Raw genomic sequence first — 10,858 nt, forward strand, 5'->3', positions numbered from 1 at the left:
TGATTTGCTTTTTATTTCCTTTCCTTTCTTCTTTCTTTTTTCTTTATAATTCTTGTGGATAAATTTCATTGATCAGTCTTTAAGTTCAAGTGACTAATCCTTTTTCAGCAGTGTCCAGTCTACTGTCAAGCCCACAAATAAATGTATTTCTATATACAAATGTAGAAATATTTGTATTTCTGTATTTCTTATATTTTTAGTTCTATAATTCCCATTTATTTCCCTCTTGTCTGATAATTCCAATACCTATGATAACTGTGAGTCTTCTTTTATTGACTAATTCTTCTTTTGATTTTGTATTACATTACTTCCAGTTCCTTTGCATGTCTCCTACTTTTTTTGTTTGCTGCACATGCTGTGTTTCTGTCTCTTTTATATTTTCACTTGATCTACAGGTTTAATTTCTTTTTTCATTGCCAACGCCTTTTTGCTCTTTGTCTTTTCCTTCATTTCATTGTCTTAACTTGCATTTTTATTACATCAATCTTTTTTTTTTAATACCTCTTAGAAGTAATGAGTACTGTGAGATTAAAAAAAAAAAAAAAGCCTGGATCACAAGATACTTGCAATCTGTTCAAGTCTTAAGCAATTACTTTGATTCCTCTATCTGGGAGAATTCTGGCTCATAGCATAAAAGACTGAGGAAAGCTATTATGAATGATGAGGACTTGAAGGGTGAGTTGGATATTGACCAATAGAGAGGAAAGGGGAAGCATATTTGACAGAGAGAAAAAAAACACAGGGATAAAGAAAGATAAAAAGGACATTTGCAGGTCAGTGAGGAGATGAATATGACGAGAGAGAAGTTATATGAGTTTAATCCTGGTAAACTCATATAGTTTTAATACTGAAGTTTAAATCTGATAAAAGAAATTTTTTAATTCTCCTTTCCCTCCTTGCCATTTCCCCCTTAGGATTAAATGATATGAGTAATATCCTCTATACTATCTTCTAAACAGAGAGCTGTCAATGATATTTTCTGCCTAAAGTCTTTATATTTTAGCCTCTATGTTTAATAACCTAATAAAAATGCAACTAAGTTGTTTTCCACTTAGGCTTGGCTTTTCCTCACCACTGTAGGTTAATTCTTATCTCTAAATGTCAAGACAAATGATAGAAAAGTGGTAAAAGAATTTCAACAAAATGATTGTTTGATTCTGAGGGATTAAACCACCAGTATGAATAATTTTTCACTGAATTGATTCCTTTTTTTTTTTTTTTACCACATTTGCCAATCAGTAGAGTTGAAATAATCAAAGTATCTGTATAAATAGCATTGACTCATGAGACCCAAACTCATCATTTTTGTTGTTTCAACTGCCAAACTAGAATTTGTTTTCTCTTCTGTATAAAACTTCACATTCTCTTCTGTGACCTTTACATTCTCAGCTTTGTTGGACTTCACACATCAATACCTCCATCACTGTTCTACAAAGCACAAAGAGTAATCACACAAAAAAAGTATCTGCTCTGTGGTAAAAGAAATTCCTGACAGGTTCCTCCCTAAATAAAAATAAATGGAATGACTCCCATAAAATTTATGTGGTCCACACAGAAATAGTTGAACTACATCAAGACCTCAAAAATGTCTGGTTAAAAACATCAGAACCACATTGGGATAAACTTCCTATTGATGCAATCTCTCAGATCATGGAATCCCATAAAGAAAAGCTTATCACTGTTACCTTTGAGAAACACACTGGAACAAACACCAAACACTAAAAACAGCAATCATACATTATTACACGGAGGAAGAGCAAACCTCCTTCTTACCTCTAAATACTAAAATTCTCAGAGATTCATGTAATACTTGCACTTTTGTTGGCTACTTAAAGTAGTTTCTTCAGTTATAAATTATGTAGGCATACTTTGCCCATGTGTTTTTGGTTCAGTATTTCTGCCTTATTCAATTGTTGATAACGAAATGAAATGGTTTTTATTTGGAACCCTCTGTCTCCATATCCTAGGATTTCACCAGTGTGCTCTCGTTGGTGGTGGAACTCTATCTTGACTCTCTATCTAATCTGCAGTGGGGTGAAATGAAAAACGAATTGGTTAGTTGCTCAGTCCCGTCCAACTCTTTGCAACCCCATGGACTGCAACATCGGGCTCATCTGTCCATGGAATTCTCCAGGCAAGAATACTGGAGTGGATTGCCATTCCCGTCTCCAGGAAATCTTCCCCACCCAGGGGTCAAACCCTGGTCTCCTGCACTGTGGGTAGATTCTCTACTGTCTGAGCCACCAAGGTGGGTGAAGAACCTACATTTATCGGAGAACTGGCTGGGATAAGACTGATTTCTGTGGCCTTGGGGAAAAAAATAGTTAGGTTACCAAAGACTTAACTCATAAACTCTTCTTCATTCTTTGCATGCTAAGTCGCTTCACTCATGTCTGACTCTTTGCGACCCTATGGATTGTAGCTCATCAAGCTCTTCTGTCCATGGCATTCTCCAAGTGAGAATACTGGAGTGGGTTGCCATGCCTTTCTTCAAGGGATCGCCCCAATTCAGGGATCAAATCCACAACTCCTGTGTCTCCTGCATTGGTAGGTGGGTTCTTTACCACTAGTGCCACCGATCTTCATTCTTTGTGGTCTTCTTTATGGTCCATAAAGAGTAAAATCCATGAAGAAGGCTGAGCACTGAAGAATTTGTGCTTTCAAATTGTGGTGTTGGAGGAGACTTTTGAGAGTCCATTGGACTGCAAGGAAATCAAACCAGGTGATTCTAGAGGAAATCAATCCTGAACATTCAATGAAAGAACTGATGGTGAGGATGAAGCTCCAATACTTTGGCCACCTGATGTGAAAAACCGACTCATTGGAAAAGACCCTGATCCTGGGAAAGATCAAAGGCAGGAGGAGACGAGGACGACAGAGGATGAGATGGTTGGATGGCATCACCGACTCAATGGACATGAGTTTGAGCAAACTCCAGGAGATGGTGAAGGACAGGGAAACCTGTTGTGTTGCAGTCCATGGAGTCACAAAGAGTCAGACAAGACTGAGCGACTGAACAACAAGTTTTTCAAACTACATTTTATTCCTGCCTTGCAATATGGAATTAATTACCTTTAAAGAAACTAGTGTAAGTATTAATAGTAGTATTTAAGACATCTAAGTAGTACTTAAATTTGAATAACTGTTATTGCAAAGGTTAGTCATAAAATGATTAAATCACCATATTTTGTGCAAGTAAAAATATGATGGTAAAGATACAGACATAATGTTCAATAACTATGTTGTATTTGAATAGTGATCCCACACTTCAAAATAGCAGATATTTTATACTCTTGGAGTTATTTAACCTGGAAATTTCTTTCTTTGTATGCTTCTTTTAACTAGGCTATAGAGACATCCATAAGAAATATATGCATTAGGCATACCCCTAAATAAGCACCTTAAAATGTTACTTGTGTCATTTCTTAATCTGTCTTTCCCTCTAAATTGTGGAGAAAGGTCATTTCTTTTTATATTTGCATCCCAGATTCCAACTCTGCTCTATTGAATCCTTTAATGAGGATTAATACATGCAATGTCTTAGCAGCTGAGATTTCAGTACCTGTTTTATTTGCTTCTTTTTGCCATATATGAAAATAATGCATGAGAATGGAGAAGAAGTAAACATGAGGAAAGAAACATATTATTGTACAAATACACTACTAAGTTGGTTTTTCCATTTCGAACTGGTTAAGGCTGCTAAGTACCTTAACCAAGCCATTGACAGTTTATAGACCACAGTTCTCATAATCTCTACACATATAAGTCATGTAAAATATTTCTGTAAAAGGGTATGATGCATCTAATTTTATTGATCACAGGCTATTATGGATCATTCCTACAAATGCAGTGATTGGGAGAATTTTACTTCTTATCAGTTGCCAAATACAGCCTACTTTCTGTAGTTTTGGTATTTTTATGTTTTTATATTTTAAGTAACTGGTGTGTGAGTCTCTCAACAGCCTGTGATGCCATAGCTATGGGCCATGGATGTGGCTCTTGTGTGGTTTACATGATATTTCTGTAACTTGGATGAATTTCATGGTATCACTGATGGGGTCTGCACATGTCTTAAAGAATTTTTGTTTTCATTTGTTGTTGTTATTTTTTCCTTAAGGAGGGACTCATTTGGAATGCCTCACTCTGCGGGGTTTAGGGTTGCCATATGAAAGAGAACAACCCTGTCATATTAGGAGAAGAGGAATTCTTGTCTTTGATGGAAGGTTGACAAAGGTACTTTGTCCCTGGTGTCATTTTTATTACATGACTACTGTGTTCTGCCAGGAGGACTGGGACCACCTACCTGCACATTGAAAAACACAGCTGAGATCTGTCTTTGTGACCCAGACACATGCCCTCTCAACTTTTCTCTGTCCTGAAGGAAAACATCACAGCCCAAGCCAGATGAAAACAAGCACATTTTCCCCCGCTTTTTCTGTGGGAAAGATGAGCTGAAACCAAAGTTAATATATTTGAAAAATCTGGGAAAAAAACAGAACAGATTTTTAAAAAGTCATTCCTTTAGCCCCATTGGTATGCTACTTGCAGGAGTCTTACAAAGAAAACTTCTGTTGAAGTGAAAAACACTGGAAGAAACCCATGTTATGTGAGACTTTAATTCCCTGGAGCTGGGAAAGGTGAAAGAATCAGGTCCCTATACTCTTGGACTGTTTTCATTAGTTACCAAGAATGTTTATGCAATTGATTTTAACCACTTCATCAGAAATCCCTGCTTGGTATAGTTAACACAGATCAGTTGAAGCTAATTTTAAGAAGCCATACTATTATATTATATAAAATTCATTCATGAGGAAAGATAAAGTTGCAGAAGAGGAAGAAGAATTGACTTCATTTTTTTTAATTCTCTAACTATGTATCAGCACCATTATTTCAACAAAACAACTTTGCTACAACTTCACTGAATCTGTGATTTACGTCTTAATACTTTTTTCTTGGACAGGATATATTTGGCATAAAATACCCAATTTTGCACAATGAAATCGTAGACCCTGAGCCAATCTTGTGAAACCATTGGCTCATGGAAAGTTAAGTCACAAAATATAATTTCTACACACAACCTCTCACTTTTTTTAATCACTCTATTCCTGGCAAATATAATTCAATAACACACCAAAATGAAAGTGGCTGGGCTACTTGATATTTTACATGTTGGACTTCCCCTACTTTCCACCAACAACAGAGGTTCATTTTTATCATACAAAGCAAATTAAATTAACAGAATGGGCTTTAGATCAGTGTTTTTCTAACTTTTTGGATTTCAACTCACATTAAGAAGTACATCTCACCCCAGGACCCACATGTAACCTGACCCAAATTTTCATAAAAGAATACTCATTCTTATTTAAATTTCTTTTTTATTTTGTCATATTCACTGTTTCTCTCTTTATTGTGCTAAGAATATTTAATTTGAGATTTACCCTTTTAACACATTTTTACGGTCCACAATTTGGTATTGTTGAGTATGGCCACCATGTTGTATAGTATACTTATGCTTATTTTATGTGGTTCTCTTCAATATGATCTGTTTATTCTATTTTATTCATGTGAATTATTTGTTTGTTTTCACTACCCATGTATGTGTCATGAACAACAATCTGTAATACATAGCTTTAAATAAATTATCTAATGAAAGTCTGGTACAGAATAAAATTGCACCTAATACCATTAGTAACAGCCAACTCTTACTGAGAACTGAACTAAACACTTCTTTCATTTATCCATTATCCTAAAAAATTTCCATCACAGGCATATAGACATTTCATAGATGAAGAGCATAGAGGGGCAACTATCTTGCCAAATTTTACAAAACTAGCTATGACAGAGCTTTGATATGAATCCAGGGCTACCCAGGTTCTTAGCTACTAAATTAACACCTAAATAGAAGGCTGAGTCATAGGTCATGTCCTAGACCTGGAAATATTTGGTTGATCCCAGACTCTTCAAATTAGTGAAGACATTTGAGAGAACTTACATGGTTCTAGGAGGATCTCCATAGCTCTAGAATATTTACAGCCTTTGCAACCAGTCTCCACATTATAAATGTCCTTCAACAGGCAGACAAACTACTAGACATTTGTCTACCTGATAGATGCTGCACATCAGGAAAAGGCAGTTTGAATTTTTTACCTAGATTGGCGTTGGCATAAAAGTTAGTTTTTCTAGGGCTCGGGAGAATACATGTCCTGGGTGACTTATTCTAAGAACTAATAAAAAAGGGAACGTCACACTGCAATACAAGCCTATGATCAACTCTGGGAATGTGGAGTGGGTGATATCATAGCTTGGAATGTTTTCTTTTTAGCTGCTGGAGTGATCATAGCACCCAACTAACTCCAGATATAAAAGAGAGATTCATAGGCATAGTTCATTTCTATTGAGGGGCTTCATTTTGTGTGAACACTGGCCTCTAACAGGTCTGGGACTGCTAATTGTCAACCAGCTCTGCAACCACAGTCTTTCACTCCTGTTAACAGATGGGACAGCAGTCAATAACTGAAATTTGGTGAAGACTATCACCATCCTTATGGCAGAAAGTGAAGAAGAACTAAAAAGCCTCTTGATGAAAGTAAAAGAAGAGAGTGAAAAATTTGGCTTAAAGCTCAACATTCAGAAAGCTAAGATCATGGCATCTGGTCCCATCACTTCATGGGAAATAGATGGGGAGACAGTGGAAACAGTGTCAGACTTTATTTTTGGGGGCTCCAAAATCACTGCAGATGGTGATTGGAGCCATGAAATTAAAGATGCTTACTCCTTGAGGAAAGTTATGACCAACCTAGATAGCATGTTAAAAAGTAGAGACATTACTTTGCCAACAAAGGTGCATCCAGTCATGGCTATAGTTTTTCCAGTGGTCATGTATGGATGTGAGAGTTGGACTGTGAAGAAAGCTGAGCACCGAAGAATTGATGCTTTTGAACTGTGGTGTTGGGGAAGACTCTTGAGAGTCCCTTGAACTGCAAGGAGATCCAACCAGTCCATCCTAAAGGAGATCAGTCCTGGATGTTCATTGGAAGGACTGATGCTGAAGCTGAAACTCCAATACTTTGACCACCTCATGCAAAGAGCTGACTCATTGGAAAAGACCCTGATGCTGGGAGGGACCGGGGGCAGGAGGAGAAGGGGATGACAGAGGATGAGATGGCTGGATGGATCACCAACTCAATGGACATGAGTTTGAGTAAACTCTGGGAGTTGGTGATGGACAGGGAGGCCTGGCATGCTGCGATTCATGGGGTCGCAAAGAGTTGGACACAGCTGAGCAACTGAACCGAACTGAACTGAACTGAACTTTATCATGACGCCTCACAGTTCAGTCATATAAATTACTCATAGACTACCAGATTGATGAGTTCTGATCAAGGCCAACTAATTGATGAGCAAGAGATTAATTGGTTCACAGAGTGGTCAAAGTAATTGGATAATTTCAGAAATCACCAATAAATTGTTTGAAAATTTAACATAATTCTGGGTTAAGTCAATCAAAACAGTTAATCTCAATGAAGACTATAGATACAGGGCTAATAAGAGCAAAGGCAGACCCCACTATGGGGCCAAAGGAGAAGAGGTGGATCTCTTCTAGGCAGGAAGTTACTATAATTTCTTTTATGAACTTATTGTTTTTAATGGGAAAAAAAACTTTGACCTTAAGTTTCCTTGACCAGGTTCTCTGGAATGGCTGGATATTTTCTAAACAATTTAAAATCATGTCTATTCTATGTTTCTTTATCTTTGGGGGAAATAAAGAAGTATAGGACTTCATTACAGGACCATGGTTTTCGTGATATAAATATGCATACATAATAAATGCTCTTGCTTTTCCCTCTTAGAATGGCAATGCCACAAATGGCAGATTTTTGTCTTTCTTTTCATATTGCTGCATCCCCAGCACTAAATTTCCCAGGAGTATTCTTCAGCTACTTATATTGTACATAGCTAATATTTTTAAATAAAATATTTAAAATTAGTGTAAAGTTTTCATGAATCATTTAAGTATTACTTTAAAATATGCATTAAAAATCACAATTCTCAAATCTTTGCTGAAAAAAACTGAGTTAATATCTGTAATATGAGCTGAATACTGACTCTGCGTAGCATTCTTTCAAATATTTATAAAGTTCAAGTCATCAAGACCTCAATAAGATGCTGCAATATTCTTTATAACTTTTAAAAATCAGGGATCTGTTTTTGAGAAAGCATTTCATAATAAGTTTGTATTTGTTGGCTAGTAAGCAAAATTTATTGTTGAATAATAATTCTTGCAATGATGGTAAATCATTTTTAAAATAGTTAATGATGAATAATATGAGGTACAAGAACCAGGTGACTAAACTATTCCCTGAAGGAGAAATGTTCATCTATGAGAGAGATTTTTCCAAAATTAGACATGGGTAAGAGTGCTGGTCTCACAGACAGGTTTTCTAATTACTTAACTTACTGATCAAGTGGAAACAAGTCTGTAAACTCTTTATGGAGATGTAATGTTTATGATCTATCCAGGAAAACAACACTCTTTACCAAAATTCTTTTCAGAGATACAAAATGTTTATGGCATTTGTTTATATATAAAGTTGTTGAGCAGCTCTCTAGAAAAATCAAAAGTTTCTTTATGCTAACCACAGAGATAATTATAATGAAAGACCCTTAGGAGGGCTAGAAAACACTTTTGCTTGCTTCTCCTAATTGATATACATTTGCATATCTTACATAGACTTGGCCTATAGGTCATAAAAAAATCTAACAGATGCACGTACACTTTTAGATCCTGTCCAACTCATTTACAAAATAAAGTAGGTTTTTTTTACCTCAGCCATTATTTACTTATGAAAACATATTTGCTCTCATGGGAAATGCTATAACAAAAAGGTCTTTCGTGTGTTTAGGTCAATGCTTACATTTCAGGAAAAAGTATGTGTATATGTATGTACACTATATATATATATATAAAGATGCTGTTTATATATGTATGTTCATATACGTGTGTATATTATAAATGGATAAATGTAAATATGTGCATATATATAAGTAACCCTGGCTTCAATAAATTGCTTATCTTTTCATTTAATAAACTCAAACCCAGGAGGTTTTACTCAATATCTTTAGGATAAAAACAAAATTCAAGTAACCCATCAGGTTTCTGTTTTGGCTAGTATTTGCCTTCTAATTATCCTTTCTTTCACTGCCAGATCATAGATGCATTTGTCTTACTCAATATTTTCATGTTTTCAGCAGAAAGTTGGCCAGGAAATCTAGTCCATCATACTGCTATAATCAACAATTGTGTTTCATGGATTTTAAGAAAATAAAAACACTAAATATGACATCACAAAAAAGTGTAATTAGTTCACTACTCTTTCTATGTTTATATATAAATATATCTCATCTCCAAAATATATTCCCTTTGCAACGGGGCAAGTTACTTAACCTTTGTCCCATTTAAAGTGAAGATAAACATGTGCCTATCCTGTATGTTTGTAGTCCTGCATAAATGAGTTAGTGCACATGAAATGGCATGATAGTCAGTGTGCTGATAAAAAGCCTAGGTGTTGTGATTTTTACATCTATACTGCAGCGGGGGAAAAAAAACTTTTTTGTATGACTAGTATGTGAAGTTGCTCAGTTGTGTCCCACTCTTTGCAGCCCCGTGGACTGTAGCCCATCAGGCTCCTCCGTCCATGGGATTCTCCAGGCAAGAATACTGGAGTGGGTTGCCATTTCCTTCTCCAGGGGATCTTCCCAAACAAAGGATCGAACCCAGGTCTCCCGCGTTGCAGACAGACACTTTAACCTCTGAGCCACCAGGGAAGCTAGCTCTCTATAAATAGGAAAATCTCTGCTCAAAGACACATAGTCACTAATTTGAAACTAATGGGAGTATGAAAAGGGTTTGAAAGAGAGTTCTCTTTAACAAAATTTCAGAAATTTTCATCAACCATTTAAACAGTGAATACCTAGGTGATATGCATTGAAAATCAAGTAGTAATAGTTACATAAAAGAAAACTATGTATGCTATGAAAAAAAGAAATAAAGAGGATTGAACAATATAAAGGATTGTTGACACACTATTCCAAGATAGACATTTCTGATTTTAAGGTATGGTGTTCATGGTTCAGAGGGAGCTGTACATTCTGTATGAAAGACTTTTACACATTTTTTAGTATAGAGGCCCTTAACATCTTTGCTTCATGTGCCTTCTGGATGTAAGCTAGTGTGATACCTTATATTCTGAGAATCTGGAGTTTGAAAGGGTGATTTGTGAAGAATCCTAAACTATGAGACTTCTGTTAACAAAGCATAATAAAACTTATTTTTAGATAGAGAACTAATTTTGAGATCCAAAACAATTAGTTCATGAGAGTGAAGGGCAGTGATAAATTGATATTCTAAGGATTGCCAAGACTCTAATGAAGAGACATAAGCTCCCTGGACATTTAGTTGCCATTTGCTGCCTCTGTTCTTGTGGATGTTGACGATAATGATGAAGACAGTCTTTATCTCCTGGATAACCTTCATCATAGGGACAAAAATAAATCTCTTCAAATTTTCTTTCCCTAATTTTTAAAATGAATTTTTTAGTGGCAGAAAGGTGATTCAAGGATGGTATCTCTGGAAGCAGAGGGCTGTTCTCACAAGTTGGGGACAAGCCTGTGTGGCTTGCCTTTGCAGCTCCCCACAGTGTTATGGAAAGACAAGTTAGGTTTGGCTTGGAAAAATAGCTCTCTGCCACTCTCTGGATATGTGCATCTTCAGGGCACAGGCTGCCAAGACAAACAGGCACCATCAGATTCCTCTCCACCTCCCACAAAAGAGTGGCTTTATTGAGGATGACCTCCAGAA

Source organism: Cervus elaphus, chromosome 26 (assembly GCF_910594005.1).
Source record: "Cervus elaphus chromosome 26, mCerEla1.1, whole genome shotgun sequence".
In the NCBI taxonomy this organism is placed as follows: Eukaryota; Metazoa; Chordata; class Mammalia; order Artiodactyla; family Cervidae; genus Cervus; species Cervus elaphus.